At 46.0% G+C, this 21,144-nt stretch overlaps 1 non-coding gene across 1 annotated transcript; it reads left to right on the plus strand.

Moving 5' to 3' along the window:
- The first annotated feature begins 20,795 nt into the window (after positions 1-20,795).
- Positions 20,796-20,932, plus strand: LOC138999040 (U8 small nucleolar RNA). The gene has a single exon (XR_011469307.1). It is a non-coding gene; the product is annotated as a U8 small nucleolar RNA (small nucleolar RNA).
- Positions 20,933-21,144: the final 212 nt, after the last annotated feature.

The raw sequence follows: 21,144 nt of genomic DNA on the forward strand, positions 1-21,144 counted from the left end.
CTTCCAAAACAATGCAGCAAAATTCTTAAAGTACTGGTGGCTGAGGCTGGGCTGTCAACCTATATTTCTGTAACGAGCAAAAGTAAAGAGGCACCTGACTTATGATGGTTTGAGTTATGATTTTTCAACTTTGCAATGGTGTGAAAGCAATACACATTCAGTAGAAACCACACTTCAGATTTTGAACTTCGATCTTTTCTGGGCCAGCAGTATGTGGTCGGATCTCTCCCTGGAAGCTGGCAGAGGCAGCGCTCCCAGGCCGCCAGCCACAGGCCCACCAGGGCACCAGCCCATGCTCTACGTGCACTGTGTTGTCAGCATGTTTAGATATTGTGTTCTGAGCATGTTTAAGGTCGGCTAGCCCCATGGTCGGCAAACTGCGGCTCGCGAGCCACATGCGGCTCTTTGGCCCCTTGAGTGTGGCTCTTCCTAAGCCTGAGGAGTACCCTAATTAAGTTAATAACAATGTACCTACCTGTATAGTTTAAGTTTAAAGAATTTGGCTCTCAAAATTTCACTCGTTGTACTGCTGATACTTGGCTCTGTTGACTAATGAGTTTGCCGACCACTGGGCTAGGCTAAGCTGTACAGAGCGCCTGGGAAGGCACATGGGCATTTCTTTAATTATTGTCAGCTGAATCCAGTGTCGTGGGCAGAGCCACGTCCTGGAAACACACCTTGCAAGAGGCAGGTGTGTTGTCAGCCTGACCTTCAGCTCAGGCGCCAGGGGGTGGGTTTCATTATCTAAATCCAGCCAAGCACCAGGAACAAACACGATGATCCGGGCCCACCCAGAAGTGACGATTACAAAGCAGCCACAAGAATGCACATCATCTCCTTTGTCTTGGGCTTCAGTAAAACTCCCTGGTGTTTGCCGTATAAAATAAAGGCTCTGTATCGGCTCTGGGTCCCTGTCTCTCCATCAGAGGACCGTGGTCCCACCCAGTCCCAGCTTTCCCTACTGTATTGGTGTCTGTCTCTTTCAATTTCTCAATCCCCCCATCACCCCTGCTCAAGAACCGGATGGCTCTCTAGCTGCGATGGATGCGGAAAAGAGAGAAATATTTATACTAAGCTATGATATTTGATAAGCTAGGTGTACTATGCATTTTGAGCTTATAATATTTTCAACTTACAATGGGTTTAACAGAACATAACCTCATAGTAAGTGGAGAAGCATCTGTATTTCAAAAATGAAGGTGAAATCTTTGCAGACTTGGTGAAACTGAGAGACCACGTCTAGCAAGCCTGGAGTGTAGGACATACTGGTATTTTTTAAAGTTCTTCAGGCAGAAGAAAATCACACCAGACTGAAATCTGAGACATAGACAATAATCACAATAGTAATCAGATATTCCAACATCCCTCTCAACAACCGAAGGGATGAGTAAACAGGGAAGCAGGAAGGACACAGGGGACTTGAACAATAGCCTCAATCAGCTTGACCTGCCTGACATAAAAGCTCCAACAGCAGCAGAATATACACTGCTTTCAAGTGCCCGTGGAACATTCACCAAGGTAGTCCCGTGGAACATTCACCAAGGTAGTCCGAGTTCTGGGCTGTAAAACAAGTCTCAATAAATTTAAAATAATTTAAATTATACAGCCGGAACCGGTTTGGCTCGGTGGATAGAGCGTCGGCCTGCGGACTGAGGGATCCCAGGTTCGATTCTGGTCAGGGGCATGTACCTGGGTTGCGGGCACATCCCCAGTGGGGAGTGTGCAAGAGGCAGCTGATCGATGTTTCTCTCTCATCGATGTTTCTAACTCTCTATCTCTCTCCCTTCCTCTCTGTAAAAAATCAATAAAATATATTTTTTTAAAAAAAAGCAATTTAAATTATACAAAGTATGTTCTCTGGTGATAAAATTACATTAGAAATAAATATTAGAAAGATATCTACAAAATAACCAAATCACTGGAAACTAAATAATGCACTTCTAAACAACCTGAGGCTCAAGAAAAAATAAAAAAGGAAAGTATAAAATATTTTGAACTGAATGAAAAAACTCCCTCAGTGTATACAAATTTGGGGGGTGCACTATTCAGCAGTTCTCACAGAATAGTTTATAGTTCTACTCTTATAAGAAAAAGTAGAACAGATTCAAGTTGGTGACCAACTCATCTTTTACCTTAAAAAATAGAACTAAAATAAGAGTAAATTAAGCACTCATCATGCAGAAGGGAAACCATAAAAAGAAGAAACTTACAAGGTGTAAAACAATAGAAAAATAAAAGAAATTAAAAACTGATTCTCTCAGAATAAAATTGAAAAACTACTGGCCACACTAATGGGGGAAAAAAGTAAAGACACATTACCAATATCAAGAATGAAAGAGGTGATATTCTTATAGATTTGACAAATACTTTGAAATGAGAATTGTATAAAATACCTACCTACAATAGTAAAAGCATAATATGCTAATTAGACCAGACAGCTGAACGACCTTCCGGACATCCTTCCAGATGAAGCCGTGGCAGTGGTGGCCAAGGCAGAGGCGGTTAGAGGCGATCAGGCAGGCAGGCGAGTGGTTTGGGACAATCAGGCATGTAGGCAGGCAAGCAGTTAGGAGTCAGCAGTCCCTGATTGAGAGAGGGGTGTCCAGCTGCCAGTTTAGGCCCGACCCCACAGGGATCGGACCTAAACTGGCAGTCAGACATCCCCCAAGGTGTTCCAGATTGCGAGAGGGTGCTGGCCGGGCTGAGGGACCCCCCTACACACACCCCCTGTGCACAAATTTTGTGCACCAGGCCTCTAGTCCTGTATAATAAAAGCCTAATATGCTAAGTGTCAGTCAGCCAGTCGGCCATTCAACCAATCAAAGCATAATATGTTAATGATATGCTAAGGCCGCTCAACCGCTCACTATGATGTGCACTGGCCACCAGGGGGCAGAAGCTCCAACCAGTAGGTTAGCTTGCTGCTGGGTCTTGCCGATCGAGACTGAGCGAGATGGGCTGGACACACCCTGGAGCCCTCCCGCAGTCCCTCCCCGGCTGGCCAACCTCCCATGTCCCTCCTTCGCCCCAATTGTGCACAGGTTGAGTCCCTCGGCCTGGCCTGTGCCCTCTCGCAATCTGGGCTGAGGGACCTCCCCTCTGAAGTGCAGGAATTTCATGCACTGGGCCTCTAGTATCAATATATTTGACAACTTATATGAAATAAAACTACCAAAGATTACTCAAGAAGGAATATATAATTGGAATAGCCCTGTAGGTATTAAAGAAATGGGATTATTAGTTAAAAACTTTCTCGCTGTAAAAATAGCAGGCCCCAATGCCTTCTCAAGCTCTTCCAGACAGACGCAGTGCCTTCCACAAGGCCTTCTTGTCTGACACCAAACCATATGGAAACATTGCAAAAGAAGAAACTATAGATCAGTTTGCAAGAATTTGTATCAAATTTTTAGAGCATTAAATAATATATTAAATAAAGATAATATATCACGACCAAGTAGGATTTCTTCCAAAAATGCAGGGTTGATGAAATGTTCAAAAATCAATCAATGTAATTCCCCATACTAACAGACTAGGAAATAAAAACTATTTGATCATCTCAGTAGATGCAGAAAACTCATATGGAAAATCCATTTCTGAAAATTAAAAATTTTCAGCAAACTAGGAATAAAAGGGGAGTTTCTCAACCTGATAAAGTGCATAGCTGGAGTTTTTTGTTTGTTTGTTTTTAAAGAAACTGCTTAGCTATATTCCAGAGTGGTTGTACAATTTAAAATTCCCTTTAAAATGGAAGAGAGATTTGGTTTCTCTGCATTCTTGTATTTAGTATTATCACTCGTCTTTATTTTAGCTGGTAAATTGGTGGGTACTAATTGGTGTGTACATTGTAGTTTTAATTTGCGTTTTTCTAATGACTAGTCAAATGAACTACCTGTACTTATTGCCATTGGCGACATATCTCTTCAAGTCTTTTGCCCAATTCTAAATGGACTTTTATTTTACCGTTGAGTTTTGGGAGTTTTTTTATATTCTAGATATAAGTCCTTTGTGAGATGTGTGTTTTGTGAATATTTTCTCCCAATCTTTAGTTTGTATTTTCCTCCTCCATCTTCTTAAGAATAACTTTCGTAGAGCACATGTTTTAACATTTTTATTATTTATTTTTGTTAATCCTCACCCAAGGATATCTTTTCCATTGATATTTAGAGAGATTGGAAGAGGGAGAGAGAGAGAGAGAGAGAGAGAGATTGGTGGCCTCCCACACACGCCCCAACCAGGGCCAGGGATCTCGCAAATTGCGCCTGCAAGGACTACCTGCAACCGAGGTACATGCCCTTGACTGAAATCGGACCCAAGACCCTTCAGTCCTCAGGCGGACGCTCTATCCACTGAGCCAAACTGGTTAGGGCTACAGATCATGTTTTTGTTGTCATATCTAAGAACTCTTAAGCAAGTCCTAGATCCCAAAGACCCTATCCTTTGTTTTATTCTAAAATCTTAATACTTTTACATTTAAATCTGGAATGCTTTTGGTGTTAGCTTTGTATAATGTGTGAGTTTAGGTCAAGGTTTTTTTCCCTCCTATGATATACACTACTCCAGCACCATCTGTTGGAAAGACTGTCTTTCTTTCAATGAATTGCCTTTGCAACCACGTCAGGAATCAGCTACTCATATGTGGGGCTGTTTCTTTTTATTTATTTATTTATTTATTTATTTATTTATTTATTTATATATGTTATGTTATGTTATGTTATTTATTGACTTATTGTCTAAAGTTTTACATATGTCTCCTTTTTCCCCAGTTGACCCCCTCCCCGGGGCTGTTTCTTGATGACCTCTTCTGAGCCACTGGTCTGTGTGACTATCCCTCCCAGCACCACACAGTCCTGATTTCCACGGCTATGTAAAAATTCTTGTTTTTTTCTGTTTTCAGAGACAAATACTATTTTTGTAAAAATTATTAGGAATGGTTCCTAATTTATTCTTCTTTTTCAACATTAGCTATTCTAGCTCCTTTGCCTTTCTAAGTAAATTAGAATAATCTTGCCCATATAAAAAAATTCCTGCTGAGATTTTTACAGAAATTGTACTAAGTCTGTATATCACTTTGGACACAATTGGCAGCTTTATGATATTAAGTTTTCCAAACATGAACACAGTATATTGTCATTTATTTAGATCTTGTTTGATTTTTTCTTTCAGAATTTTTTCATTTTGAGCATTGAAATTCTGTGCATGTTTTCTTAGATTTATACCTAAATACTTTATCTCATGTTGAACTATTACATTCTTTTTAAGTTTTGATTTCAGTGTGTTAATTACTAGTATACACATATACAATTGATTTTTCTACGTCAATTTTGTATCCTGCAACTTTGCTGAACTCACTTATTAGTTCTAGAATTTTTTTTTTTGTAGCTCTATTGAGATTTTCTATGTAGACATCATGTCATCTGCAAGTAACAGTTTTATTTCTTCCTTTCTGAAATATATGCCTTTTACTTCACTGTCTTGTCTCTTTGTGCTGGCTGAACTCCCGGCGTTATGTTGGACAGCAGTTGCTCTGTCCCGATGTCAGGAGGAAAGTGTTCAGTCTTTCATCACTGGGCACAGTGCTAGCTGTGGGCTTTTGTGTAGATACCTTTTATGAAGTTGAAGAAGTTTCCTTCTTCCTTCACTTTGTTGAAAGTTCTTTTATAAATCATAAATGTTGTTGGATTTTCCCAATGTTTTATTTTTTTGCATGAATTGAGATGAACATGTTTATATGAAAATCACTAGAACAATTCTCATTTGGCCATAGTGTACAATCCTTTTTATGTATTGCTGAATTTGTGTTGGGAATATGTTGTGACTATGATTAGCCTGGATATTATTTTAATTTTTTCTAGTTATATCTGTTCTGGCTTTGGTATGAGCACCTCATTAAAGAGGTGCAGAGTGTCCCGCCTCATTTTCCTGAAATATTTGTGATGTAAGTAGTCATCCCCCCTTATCCATGGGATATATAATCCAAGACCCTGCAGTGGATGCCTGAAACTGTAGATAGTACCAAACCATATATATAATCTATGTTTTTTCTATACATACATACATACCTTTTCACTTAAAGGATGTACTTTGTGGCTCCTCTTTTGCATATCTGAGTTGCCAACATCACTACTCTTGTGCTTTGGGGCCATTATTAAGTAAAATAAGAGTTACTTGAAAACAAGCACTATGACACCACAAGAGCTGATCTGATCACTGAGATGGTACTAAGTGCTTAATGGTCAGTGCATACAGCACGGATGTGCGGGACAGAGAGAAGCTACACATCCTGTGTGGAGTGGAGCAGGATGGTGCACAATTTAAAACTAATGAATTGTTTATTTCTGAAATTTTTCATTTAACATTTTCAGTCTGTGGTTGACTGCAGGCAATTAAAACTGTGGAGAGCATAGCTGCCAACAAGAGGGAACATGTATTATTACTTCTTTAAATATTTGATAAAATTCACCAGTGATGCCATTTGGGCCATGCTTTTCTTTGTGGAATATTTCTTATTCCTAATTAAACTGCTTTCCTTGTTATAGACCTCTTCAGTTTTGGTAAGGTCAGTTATGAAGTCCACATTTTCATTTCTGTTTTTGGTGATTTGTGTCTTATCTCTTATTTTCTTAAATAAGAAATATAGCTAATGGTTTGTCAATTTTGTTGGTCTTTTCCTAGAATCAACTTTTGATTTCATTGATTACTTCTATTGATTTGTTTTCTATGCCATTGATTTCTGCTTTTGACCTTTCTTATGTCTCTTTCTATTTGCTTTATTTTGTTCTCTTTCTAGTTTCTTGTGGTGGATGCTTGAATTGTTGGGTTAAGAAACCTTTTGTCTTTTTTGATATGGACATAAAGGCAATAAATTCTCCTCTAAACACTGCTCTTACTGAATCCCCTATATTTTGATTTGCTGTGATTTTGTTTTGAGTTTAATATTTTAGATTTTTAAACTCATATCTTCTTTGGCCCATGGCTTAGATATCTGTAGTTTAAGTTCCTTGAGGTTTTCACATATTTCTTTAAATTATTGATCACTTTTAATTCCGTTGTGGTAAAAGAACATACTTTGAAAAATTTCTCTTTTCAGCTTAGTGAGACTTGTTTCAGATCTCAGCATATGGCCGATGCTGGGGAGCGCTCCATGCACTCGTGAATATGCATTGTGCGGTCAGTGTGTGTTCTATAAATGTTCCTTAAGTCAAGGTGGTTGATAGTGTTGTTAAAATCTTCTTTATTTGCTTCCTGGTTGTTTCTTCCATTATTGAGTGCGGTGCACTGGAATTTCCAAGGGTTATTTTTAAATCGTATATTTCTCCTTCCAATTCTGTCACGTTTTGCTTCGTGTAATTGCGGGCTCCGTTAAGGGTTGTGAAAATTAATAAACAAACTGAAAGGGTTAAAGAGACTAAAACGGGGCAGAGAAAGACTCGTGCTTAGCAGATGCCTCGCAGGAAGCTTGCAGCCTTGAGCACAGACAGCTCGGGTCCCAGAAGGCACCGCATGGGCCGAACCGAGGAGGACGGGCCAGCAGAGGGCCCGCAGCCGGCGGGGTGAACAGACCCTCCCCGCCGCCGACGCCTTTCTCGGTCGCAGCCCCCTGCACCCAGGTGTCGGGAATAAACTCTTTTTCGATACATTATGGCCTCGTGTCATAGGTGCGCGACCCGGCCCACTCCGGACCTTTCATTTGGTGCCAAAACCTGGGACGGTGTAGCGAGGGGCCCGGTAAGAGGCCCGGGGCACCCGGAGGCCGGAGCTCCCTGCCGTCCGGGAGCCCCGCCCCGCTGGGAGCTTCTGCTGCCTTGGCCCCGGCCTTCCTCCCGCCGGCCTGGGTCGTGCCCGTGACTGAACAGCGGACCCCGCCTCGCCTTGCCTCCTCCTGCACCCCCTTCTGCCCCCCCTCCTGCCCCCCTCCTGCCCCCCTCCTGCCCCCTCTCCTGCCCCCTCCTGCCCCCCTCCTGCCCCCTCCTGCCCCCCCTCCTGCCCCCCTCCTGCCCCCCTCCTGCCCCCTCTCCTGCCCCCCTCCTGCCCCCCCTCCTGTCCCCCTCCTGCCCCCTCTCCTGCCCCCCTCCTGCCCCCCTCCTGCCCCCTCTCCTGCCCCCCTCCTGCCCCCCCTCCTGTCCCCCTCCTGCCCCCCTCCTGCCCCCTCTCCTGCCCCCTCCTGCCCCCCTCCTGCCCCCTCCTGCCCCCCCTCCTGCCCCCTCTCCTGCCCCTCTCCTGCCCCCCCTCCTGTCCCCCTCCTGCCCCCTCTCCTGCCCCCCTCCTGCCCCCCTCCTGCCCCCTCTCCTGCCCCCCTCCTGCCCCCCCTCCTGTCCCCCTCCTGCCCCCTCTCCTGCCCCCCTCCTGCCCCCCTCCTGCCCCCTCTCCTGCCCCCCTCCTGCCCCCCCCTCCTGTCCCCCTCCTGCCCCCTCTCCTGCCCCCCTCCTGCCCCCCTCCTGCCCCCCTCCTGCCCCCTCCTGCCCCCCTCCTGCCCCCTCTCCTGCCCCCCTCCTGCCCCCCTCCTGCCCCTCTCCTGCCCCCCTCCTGCCCCCCTCCTGCCCCCTCTCCTGCCCCCCTCCTGCCCCCCTCCTGCCCCTCTCCTGCCCCCTCTCCTGCCCCCCTCCTGCCCCCTCTCCTGCCGGGACGCTGTCACGGAGGGGGGCCCTGTCCCTTCCTGGTGAGCGTTAGAGGAGACGGACGCCTTTCTGGGCCCTAACTTCCCGGAAGGCAGACCTTACCACAGGCCCCACACTCTGGCTGCTTCCTCACCGTCAGACCTGGATGGCCCGGACTCTGGCCTCAGTGACGGGCACTTCCAGCCTCCAAACCCCAACTGACCTGGACCATGCTGCGCAGGCAGGGCGAGTGGTCTGAGGTCCCGAGCGTCCAGGCTTCTTCACGCCCAGGACAGGCCTTCCCTCCGTCACAGCTGCTCTCCTCACAGATCTTCCTTCCCCACTCTGAGCCCCAGGATCTCGATCCTCCCCCTCCTTCACCACTTTTGATCCCCCACCCCATCCCCCACCCCGTCCCTGAGCCTGTGGCTCCTCCATCTCAGCAGCCTGAGAGCCCGCCCCCCTACCCAGCGGATCCCACGGCCACCACCCCGTCTCACACCCGCTCCGGGGCAGGTTTCGGCTCTCTTCCTCCCCGACTCGGGCACTAGCCTTAACGTGCCCCTTGGAGAGATTGCTGGCGCCAAATCTGGCTTCATGCCCAGGGCCACCAGATACCCTCCACCAGCAGGCCCCTTGCGCGCCCCCCTCCCCCAGTCGGAGCGGACGCTGTCCCTGACAGGGACCCACAATGGAACCATCAGGGAGGCAGGCAGGTCTCAGGTCTCAAGACCACACTGTTCTCTGCCTGGAAGGACTGAGAAACGCAGCCCACAGAGCAGTTAATTATAAACGATTAGCAGAGGTCATCCAGGAAAGACATGAAGTCCAGCAGTCTTCCTCTCTGGCCTTCCACAGGCCATGAGAAAATACATCAATCTTGACCCTACGAGCCCAGAGGGGACACCCCCCCCCCCCAAGAGACCTTTTAAACATGACCTTTAAGGTGCTTAATAATAGAGACGAGGAGACCCAAACCCAAAAACAAAAGATGAGATCAGGCCAAGGCTGAAGCCCAGACGAAGGCCTTTCAGCTCCTAGCCACCGCTCTCATGAACCCGAAAACGAAGTGCCGGTCCACCAACAAGGGTAGGACAGGGCTAAGCCTCCTCCAAGCCCTGCTTCAAATGCAGCAAGAGAGGACACGGGCCAAGTCCTGCCCAAACCCAAGACCCCCGCTGGGGCCCTGCCCAAGGTGCGGGAGGGAAGGCCACTGGAAATCAGGCTGTAGTCTGGCCCCTCCAGGTCAGACCTCAGCACAGCCGCCCTCTGGATCCGGTTTGGAGCTCCCAGACCTCCTGCGACTGGGCACCGAAGACTGAAGCTGCCCAGGCCCCGACAGGGCCGCACAGACTTCCATCACCAGGGCAGAGCCTCGGGTAACGGCTGTGGTGGCAGGTAAGCTGATCTTTTTAACTGACACGGGTCACTGCCCTCTCTGAATTACTGGGACCCTTGTCCCCTCCTCAGTCTCTATTATGGGGGTTGACAAATTAGGCTCACAGTCATTAGCCACCTCACCTCTACACTGCATCTTGCTAAATAACCCTTATCCACTCTTCTTGCCCGACTGAATCGGTACAGCCATCCCTCATAAAGCCCAGCTGTCCCAAAGACAGTCACCTACCTCAGTTTCACTCACCCCACAAAGCCATGCCACTCCTTAGACTGTGAATGCCTTATCTCCTCCATCACTGTCCCCTCCTCTAAACAAGAAATACTCTCCTTTCTCGGGCTCACTAGGTACTCTCGCCTCTGAGTTCCCAACTTCAGCTTTCTTACAAAGCTCCTCCATAACATGTCACGGCCAAGGGACTCCTCACTGAGCCTTTAGATCCCTAGGCCAGCATTCTCACCCCTTTAATGCTCTGAAAACTTCTCCGACCACAGCGCCTTCTCACACGCCCCCCCCCCCCCCCCCCCCCCGCCCCCTTCCCAAAGAACAACCTTCTTTGCTGCAAAACTACAAACGCTTACTTAACAGTCCGGCTACTATCAAAGCTGAGCTCATTATCACCCAAACCTGAACATGTTATCTCTAAGAGTTTTAAATCCAAGCGGCTAGAGGCCTGCTCCCTCCTCCCCCCGCCTTTTCTCCAGCCCCATATGCCTGTACATAATTTTCCAAAGTCTTTGACAACTCAAAAGCTTTGGAACATTGGTGGATTAAATGATAAACATATGAATATTCCAACAAGTTTTAAGTTCACGTAATTTTAGCTTTTATTACAGAAAATCTATAAAGTAAATTTAAAACTGTTAATATAATGTCTTGTGCTTTGTTAAAGATATATTTCTTAAAAGTAAGAATGTTGCCCTGACTGGTTTGGCTCAGTGGATAGAGCGACGGCCTGCGGACTGAGGGGTCCCAGGTTCGATTCCTATCAGGGGCATGTACCTTGGTTGTGGGCACATCCCCAGTGGGGGGCGTGCAGGAGGCAGCTGATCGATGTTTCTAACTCTCTATTCCTCTCCCTTCCTCTCTGTAAAATATCAATAAAATATATATTTTTTTTAAAAAAGAATGTTCATCAATGTCAACCTAAGAAATGCTGGCTGTTTACTTTTTAATTATCATTAGAAAATTAAGGTTTAAATATTGTATGGTTTTAATAATAGAAGGCATGGACATACATTTTAAAGGAAAAAGAAGCCCTAACCAGTTTGGCTCAGTGGATAGAGCATCAGCCTGCGGACTCAGGGGTCCCAGGTTCAATTCCGGTGAAGGGCATATACCTTGGTTGTGGTCACATCCTCGGGGGAGAGGGGGTGTGCAGGAGGCAGCTGATTGATGTTTCTCCCTCATCGATGTTTCTGGCTCTCTATCCCTCCCCCTTCCTCTCTGTAAAAAATCAACAAAATATTTTTTTTAAAGGAAAAAGAAGAAAAAGGTCTGTGCAAGTGCTGAAGGTATATACAGGTTGATGACAGAAGGAAAGAATATTAGAGTGGAAATACTAATGAAAGGCCTAAGGCAAGGTGATGCATTTTTGAAGGACATAGAAGAGGGTTTGAAGGCTAATTTGAAAGTGTAAGATTTGTGAAGGTTGGGTATGTGATGAGAATGAAAGGAAAAGAACAGCAACAACTTAAAAAGGGCCTTTTACTCTTAAGCAGAGAAGCAAGAGCTTCAGTCTCCAAACCTGGCAGGACACGGGTGCTGGCTACGTTTTAAGCTGCACCAGAATGCTCAGCAGTGGAACTTTAAGACAGGCAAGCATTAAGTCTCACCATTAGCGAGACACCGTAAGTAAAAAGAAAGTTACTTTTGCTTGAGATGTATGCCTTGCAGTGTCAGCCAGCATGTCTCTCTCCCGCCTGATTTGCAAGTTGGTTGCTCTGTTTGCGAGAAAGTAAAAGTCTTTAATGTAGCAGTTTAAGGTTTAAGAATAAAGACAACAAGGATTAAGATTCAGTAAAAATAAAAAGTCAAGCCAGTGAATGTTTAAACCAACCTCAGAAAGTTTAAAGCATTGACAATACAAGATATTTTTGAATTTATGACAGACTGCTGACTCCAGGGCAATTCACAGGATTTCTCTCCAGATCACATCCATCTGTTTACCGTCATAGTGCTTCTGAATCTCGCAGAACTCTCATATCCCTAAAATGGTCCCCCTACTCGCCCTAGACCAGTGGTCGGCAAACTGCGGCTCGTGAGCCACATGCGGCTCTTTGGCCCCTTGAGTGTGGCCACAAAGTTTCAATCACACTGTACGTGTGCGCCTGCACGTGGTATTTTGTGGAAGAGCCACACTCAAGGGGCCGCAGTTTGCCGACCACTGCCCTAGACTATCTTTTAGCCAAAGAGGGAAGGGTTTGTCTAATTGCTAACACCTCCTGTTGTTTTTACCTAAACTCTACAGGTCAAATAGAGGAAAGAACACAATGCATTCTACAGAATACACAGTGGCTCAAGGAGATCAGTCAGGACAGCACAGAGCAATCCATATGGTCCAGCCTACAAGAAGCTCTGCCCCAATTAACCTGGCGTTTACCCCTTTAGGCCCCCTGACATTATTTCTCCTCCTCCTCCTCCTCCTCAGGCCCTGCATTTTGAAATTAGGTGCCAAGTTTATACAAACAAAATTACAAGTCTTAGTCAACCAAACAGTAGGACAGTTTGTCCTTACCCAGGTAAAGGGACTCTACAGACCTATAACCCAGGGAATAATCTGAATTTACTCCTTAGGCATCCATGGCAGCCCCTCCCACACATGAAGCAGACAAAGAGAAACGTCAACCCGATCCCCCTTCTCTTCCTTTATATATACCCTTTAAGACGGGAATGAAAGTGTTAAAGAGACTAAAAAACGGGGCAGAGAAAGACTTGTTGTGCTTAGCAGATATCTTGCAGAAAGCTTGCAGCCTTGAGCACAGCATAGCTCAGATAACCAGAAGACACCTGGCACAGGAGGAACCAAGGAGGGACCAGACCCTTACATCAACAGAGCAGCTTGCAGCCAGCAAAAATTAATAAAAACCTCTCTCTCCCTGCTCTCTTCGCTGATGCCTTTCTCGGTCTCAGCCTACCTGCACCCAGGTGTTGGGAATAAAATCATTTTTGATACATTATATCCTCATGTCATAGGTGTGCGACCCAGCCCACTCCGAACCTTTCAGAAACCACATTTAAAATGGGGTCCGGCCCTGGCAGGTGTGACTCAGTGGTTGAGTGTGGATCCATGCACCAAGAGGTCAATGGTTCAATTCCCAGTCAGGGCACATGCCTGGGTTGCAGGCTTGATCCCCAGTGCGGGGCATGCAGGAGGCAACTGATCAATAATTCTATCTCATTATTGATGATTCTATCCCTCTCTCCCTCTCCCTTCCTCTCGCTCTAAAAATCAACTTTTAAAAAATGGGAAAACCAAGATGGCAGCCTAGGTAAACGCCTGTACTTGCTGCCTTCCACAACCACATCAAAATTACAACTAAAATACAAAATAACCATTATTCAGAAACACCTGAAAGCTGGCTAAAGGAAGTCCTACAACTAGAGAAATAAAGAAGAAAGTACATCGAGGGCTGATAGGAGGCGTGGAGGTGTGGAATGGGCTTGTCTGACACCCACGTGGGTCATTTTTTTAATCAGGAGGGAGATCGTATCTGTGGAGGCCACACGCATGAAGCAAGGAGTCCTAGCCCCACACCAGAACCCCAGTCCAGGGATTCAGAGCTGAGAAGAGAAGTCCCCATAACTATAGGCTGTAAAAACCAGTGGGGATGGTGGCTGAGTGCACACAGGCTGCTGGAGACCCAGGTGTTCCATTTAAAGGGCCAATGCAAGGATGTACAATCCCTCTGAGCTCCAGCACTGGGTAACTTTGGGGGACCCAGACACATACGGGGAGGACCTGGATTGTCTGGCATCGGGACTGGAACTTGGGGGTGGCTTTTTCCCAGATAGGGATGCTCCCAAGCATCATTGTTCCTGTGCCAGGACATCACCCTCTCTCCCCTGCCCAATCACAGGGCTGACTGGCAGCCATATATGAATCTCCACCAGCCTGGAGCACACTGTTTGCTCCACCCTGGGGATTCCCTGAGACCCCATCCCATCCAATTTGCAGCCCCACCCAAGCTGTTTGCAGCAGCTTTTCCATATGAATGGCCTGTCCTGGCTCAGGCTGCAGACTTTGCTAAAATCTCTCAAAGAAGCTGCAGCTGGTGTCAGCGTGCCCCAAACCTACCAGTAAGAGGCCCAAGACCTGAAACAAGCATCAGCTTGCCTTGATTCACAGTTGGGCCTCACTTGGGCACCTCTGAGCCCAGTAAAAATAGCAGCCATCTGCAGAACCTTCTGCAGCTCCTGCCAGGTGGTCTCAGGCAGTGGCTGACTTTGCACCTCCCTGGAGGCCCTAGAGCCAGTGCACCCAGTGGACAGCTTCAGGGCACATTCAAGAAGCAGACTCAGTGAGCACCAAAGTCCCACTGAAGCAAGTCCTGCCCCATAGGGATGTTTCCTGCACAGCAGCTCTCCCACTGTAGTCACAGCTGGTCCTCACAGCCAATGGGCCTGGAGGTCAATTCTTCCAATTCCCAGTCACACCAACAGCAATCAAGGCTGAAGTACAACAAGACTGTGCACACAGCACACACGGGGGCACACCTAGAGTGCCCAGCTAAGGTGACTGGGGAGGCCTAGACACTGGGCCTTATAGGACACTTACTACACAAGGCCATTCTCCCAATTCCAGGAGACATACAGGTCTGCTTAATACATAGAAACAAACACAGGGAAGCAGCCAAAATGCAGAGACAAAGAAACATGTCACAAATAAAAGAAATGGAAGCAAGCAAACTACTGGATACAGTTTAAATCCATGGTTATAAGGTTACTCAAAGATCTTCATGAGACTTTTAAGGATCTTAGTGAGAATGTCAAAGACATGAAAAAGGACCAGTCAGAAATTAAGCATACGCTGACTGAAATAAAGAATAATTTACAAGAATAAATAAATAAATAAATAAATAAATAAGAAAGAATAATTTACAGGGATTTAACAGTAGAGTAGAGGATTCCAAGAATAAAATCAATGTTTTGGAATATGAGGAAGCAAAAATCACCCAATCAGAAGAACAAAAATAAAAAAGAATCCAAAAATATGAAGATAATATAAGGAGCCTCTGGGACAACTTCAAGCATACCAACATTCACATTATTGGGGTGCCAGAAGAAGAAAGGGAGCAAGATATTGAAAACCTATTTGAAGAAATAATGACAGAAAACTTCCCCTACCTGGTGAAAGAAATAGACTTACAAGTCAGGAAGCGCAGAGAGCCCCAAACAAGAGGAACCCAAAGAGGCCCACACCAAGACACATCATAATTAAAATGCCAAGGGCTAAAGACAAAGAGAGAATCTTGAAAGCAGCAAGAGAAAAGCAGTTAGTTACCTACAAGGGACTGCCCATACGACTGTCAGCTGATTTCTCAACAGAAACTTTGCAGGCCAGAAGGGAGTGGCAAGAAATATTCAAAGTGATGAATACAAGGGTTTACAACCAAGATTACTCTACCCAGCAAAGCTCTTATTTAGAATTGATGGTCAAATAAAGAGATTCACAGACAAGAAAAAGCTAAAGGAGTTCATCACCACCAAACTGGTATTACATGAAATGTTAAAGGGAGAAGAAGAAGAAGAAGAAGAAGAAGAAGAAGAAGAAGAAGAAGAAGAAGAAGAAGAAGAAGAAGAAGAGGAGGAGGAGGAGGAGGAGGAGGAGGAGGAGGAGGAGGAGGAGGGGAGGAGGAGGAGGAGGAGGAGGAGGAGGAGGAGGAGGAAGAAGAAGAAGAAGAAGAAGAAGAAGAAGAAGAAGAAGAAGGAGGAGGAGGAGGAGGAGGAGAAGGAGAAGAAAATATGAACAATAAATTGGCAACAAATACATGTCTATCAACAATTGAATCTAAAGTCAAAATAAACAAGAAATCTAATGAACAAAATAAACTGATGAATAAAATAGAACCAGAGGCATGGAAGCATGGAACAGACTGACAAACCTCAGAGGGAAGGGGGGTGGGGGGATAAGAAGAGATTAACCAAAGATCTTACCTATGGACACAGACAGTAGGTGAAGGCCTGGAGTGGGGTGGGAACTGGGTACAGGGGGGCAATGTGGGGAGGGGAAAAGTGGACATCTGTAATACTCTCAAAAATAAATTTTTTTTAAAGAAAAAAATTAAAATAAAAAATGGAGTCAGGAGGCTAGTAGAGCATACTCTCACTCATGTGTCACTCAAAGCACACTCCTGGCCCCAGTAGGAAGAGACATCTCTTGTATTTCTACAGGAAGTGATACTACTTTACTCTCTCAACAGAAGGAAAAAAAGAGTTCTTCTTGCCCGGTAACAGCTTAGCCAATGGGAGACTGCCAGACTCAGCCAATTAAACGTCACTATACTTCAAACTTTCAGTTTCCTCCGGGGACTCTTCATTTACAACAGCTCCTCCTAGGTCCATAAACCATTGTTTCTCTCTTTTGTTTTTCTGGATTTGCACATGGTTTTCCATTAACTACATGTCCAAAATTGCATTTTTGTTGTTGTTGTTCCAAAATAAACCCATTTTTCTGGAGAATTATCTGTCTGCCTATTTGCTTAAGGTCAACAGTGTATATATTTGTAATTTTTATATTTCTCTTGTGTATTGACCCTTATATGATAATGAAATTCTCTCTAGTAATATTTGATTTCATAAAGTCCATTTTGCCCTTTCAGTTACCCTGTGGTTATTGTTTGTCTGATATAGGTTTTTCACACTTTTTTAGTTGAATGTAGATGTGTCTCTTGTAGAGAGCAAAGTTAGGTCTTAATAGCTCATCCCATCTCACAATCTGTGCCTTTTGAAAAGCACATTTACATTTAATGTAATTATTGGTATGGTTAAATTTATATATTTGTTTTCTATGTCTCACATCTTTTTTGTCCCTTAGTTTTTCCTTTACAGCCTTCTTTTGTTCTACACAATATTTTTTAAAAATATTTTTATTGATTTCAGAGAGGAAGGGAGAGAAAGAGAGAAACATCAATGATGAGAGAGAATCATTGATTGGCTGCCTCTTGCACGCCCCCTACTGGGGATCGAGCCCGCAACTTGGGCATGTGCCCTGACCAGGAATCGAACCTGGGACCTCCTGGTTCACAGGTCAATGATCAACCACTGAGCAATGCAGGCTGGGCATCTACACAATATTTTTAAAAAGCACTATTAATTTCTCTATTGATTTTCTACTACATTTTTAGTTATTTTATTAATGACTAGTGGTTCAGTGCATGAATTCGTGCACATCAAAAGGAAATTATTTAGAATAAATATTTTTTTAATATATTTTATTGATTTTTTATAGAGAGGAAGGGAGAGAGATAGAGAGTTAGAAACATTGATCAGCTGCCTCCTGCACATCTCCCACTGGGGATGTGCCCGCAACCCAGATACATGCCCTTGGCTGGAATCGAACCTGGGACCTTTCAGTCCGCAGGCCGACACTCTATCCACTGAGCCAAACCAGTTTCGGCAAGAATAAATATTTTAATATCGCTATTAGCCCTTTCTCTATAATAGAAGTGTCAACTAAATTCACAATCGACAATGACAGATCAAAACAGACGTGTGAGATTGGCACCAGCAAGAGCTTTACATATATAGATAAACTCACTTAATTAGACCTGCTTTCTGATTTAGCTAAATTTTTCCCAGCCCAGTGAAGTACCACCATTTCTCTTTCAGGTAATTGTCAGCAACACAGAAGTAAATATCAACATGAAGCAGATTATTATTGTAGATCACGCAGGAAGAACAAAGGGTAAAGTATTTAACTGCAGCAGTGTTTGACTATATTCTGCACAGTGACAAAACCTGAAGTCATTTTCAAGGCCCACCATTTTTACTTCTTTTCAGTCGGGTCAAATTTCTAAGCTTTCTAAATCTTTGTTTTCCCGCTAATGAAAAGAAAATAGGATTCCATTGAGTCTCTTATCTACTTACTCCAGGACTTCTGTGAGTATTAAATGAGATGAGGCTCGGGAAAATTCTTCGCAGACATTTGGTTAAAGTATGAAATGTTTCTACCTGGCTATAAAGCAAGTCATGTTCCTGGGCTGAAGAAACTGCAAGGAGGCTAGTTGTTAGGGAGAGGAAGCCAGGCGTTACTATGTGACATCATTACCCAGTGCCCACAGCCACTGTTTCCGGGCTGGGCTGTGGGCTGCATTTTGCGCCATGGGGTCTCGACAGCTTTGGCTGCGATTTGGTGGGCTGTCACTCCAGAGTGGTGGCAGGGCCTGTATCCCACTTGGGGGAAGCCAAGTGTTGCTTTCTGGGAGCCAGGTCTGCAGTGCTGTTTCTCTGTAAATTGCCAATGTGTGTCACGGCAGCTCCTGCATTGAGTGTCTGCCCCCTGGTGGTCAGTGCACATTATAGCAACCGGTCGGATGGACACTTAGCATGTTAACCATATATATATATGTATATATAGACTAGAGGCCCAGGAGGGGTGGGGGGTGTCCCTCAGCCTCACTTGTGCCCTCTCACAGTCTAGGATCCCTTGGGAGATAACGACGTGCTGGCTTAGGCCTGATCCCGGGTGGCAGAGGGCAGGCCCAATCCCTAGGTGCAGCCCCTGGTCGGGCTCAGAGCAGGGCCGATTGGGGGATTGGGGCACCGCCCCCTGTCACACTCAAGGCAGGGTCGATAGGGAGGTTGCCGCACCACCCCCTGTCATGCACAGAGCAGGGCCCATCAGGGGGTTGGGGAGCTCCCCCCTGTCAAGCATAGAGTAGGGCCGATAGGGGAGTTGGGGCACCGCCCCCTGTCACACACAGAGCAGGGCCCATGGGGGGGTTGGGGCACCACACCCTGTCACACACAGAGCAGGGCTGATCAGGGGGTTGGGGCGCCGCCCCCTGTCACCCACAGAGCAGGGCCCATGAGGGGGTTGGGGCACCACACCCTGTCACACACAGAGCAGGGCTGATCAGGGGGTTGGGGCGCCTTCCCCTGTCATGAAGAGAGCAGGGCGAATAGGGAGGTTGTGGCCCCGCCCCCTGTCACACACAGAGCCACAGGGTGATCAAGGGGTTTGGGCTCTGCCCCCTGTCACGCTGCTCCAGGGGCCAGGAGGCCTCGCGGCTCCGCTGATCCCAGTGCTGGGAGGCCTCGTGGCTCCGTTGATCCCGGTGCTAGGAGGCCTCACTGCTCTGCTTGACACAGGGGCAGTGAGGCCTCACTGCTCCGCTGATCCTGGTGCCGGGAGGCATATTACCCTTTTACTATATAGGATAGAGGCCTGGTGCACGGTTGGGGGCCGGCTGGTTTGCCCTGAAGGGTGTCCTGGATCAGGGTGGGGGTCCCACTGGGGTGCCTGGCCAGCCTGGGTGAGGGGATGATGGCTGTTTGCAGCTGGTCACACCCCCTTCAGGGTAGGGGTCCCCACTGGGGTGCCTGGCCAGCCTGGGTGAGGGGATGATGGCTGTTTGCAGCTGGTCCCACCCCCTTCAGGGTGGGGGTCCCCACTGGGGTGCCTGGCCAGCCTGGGTGAGGGGATGATGGCTGTTTGCAGCTGGTCACACCCCCTTCAAGGCGGGCATCCCACCTGGGGTGCCTGGCCAGTCTGAGTGAGGGGCTGAGGGCCGATTTCAGGCTGGCGGGCGACTGAAGCTCCAAACCTCTCCTTTTTTTCTTTTTTTTTTATTCTTGGATTTATTTACCTTCTATGGCTGTCACTGGAACTGAGAGCCGGCTTTCTCTCTGAGGCTCGGCTCCAGCTCTGAGACCTCGGCTGCTGAAAGCAGGTATCTGGTTTGTTTGGGTTCTATAATCGAAACATTGTTTCAACTCCAGCTCTGAGGCCCGGCTGGCTGAAAACAGGTTTCTGAGGTTTTGTTTAGCTTCTATATTTGTAACAATGTTTCTTAAACTGCAAGCTCAGAGGCCGGCAGCGGCAGGTGGGGAACGTTGGCTTCCTCTGTCACTGAAGCAAGCAAGCCTCCTGTTCCCTTCAAGCTGCCTGGCTGCTGGCTGCCATCTTGGTTGGCAGTTAATTTGCATATCGCCCTGATTAGCCAATGGGAAGGGTAGCGGAGGTATGGCTAATTACCATGTTTCTCTATTGTTAGATAGGATTGCTCTAGGGATTACAATATGCATCTTACCTTATTGCAATTTACTTTAGAATAATATTAACTGAAATATGACAAAACACAAAGTACCTGCTCAGGCTTATTCTTTCCTTTCCTGTCCTTTATACTTGAAAGGTTCTGAGTGAGCCGGGTTACACACCTTTGACATGAGGCCATAATGTATCAAAAGAACTTTTATTGCAAGCACCTGGGTGCAGGGGGGCTGAGTCCAAAAAGAGAGACTGAACGGAGAGGCGGGTTTTTATTAGCTTCTCCTGGCTGTAAGCAGTTCTGCTGACGTGCAGAGCTTGACTGACAGGTCTCATCCGCCCTTGGTTCCTCCCAGCGCCAGATGTCTGGTACTTATCTGGGCTATGCCCAGCTCAAGGCTGCAAGCTTTCTGGAAGATATCTGCTAAGCATAATAAGTTTCCTCTGCCCCGTTTTATTCATTCTCTTTAACCCTTTCATTACTATTATTGTCATATATGTTACATGTATTATATATTTCATATATACTTTATAAATAATGTTATAACTAATGCTTTATGCAATGTTATGCATTTTAATTAAGAAAATTAATGAATCGTCAGGTAGGATAATCCTTACCTGTCCCTCCTTTTGGAGGGCAGATTGGAACATGATGATTGGAGATCGCATGATTCGTGATTAACGTCTCTGTGTAATCAGGACTTGTAACACCCTGATTGCTCCTAATCTGATTCTTCCTGAAAAAAGAAAAAGGAAAATAAATGAGAAAAAACATACCTATAGAGTATTTGATATTTACTTACATATTTCTTTACTTATTCATGTGTATTCAAGTTACTCTCTGGTATCATTATCTTTTGGCCTGAAGGACTTCTTTTAGTAATTTTTATTAGACCTATACACTAGCATCTCTTGAGATTTATTTATCTTTTTTTTTCCTCTAG

The sequence above is a fragment of the Myotis yumanensis genome, unplaced genomic scaffold (genome assembly GCF_028538775.1).
Source record: "Myotis yumanensis isolate MYYU_CA2020_CCGP unplaced genomic scaffold, mMyoYum1.0.hap1 SCAF_21, whole genome shotgun sequence".
Classification (NCBI taxonomy): domain Eukaryota; kingdom Metazoa; phylum Chordata; class Mammalia; order Chiroptera; family Vespertilionidae; genus Myotis; species Myotis yumanensis.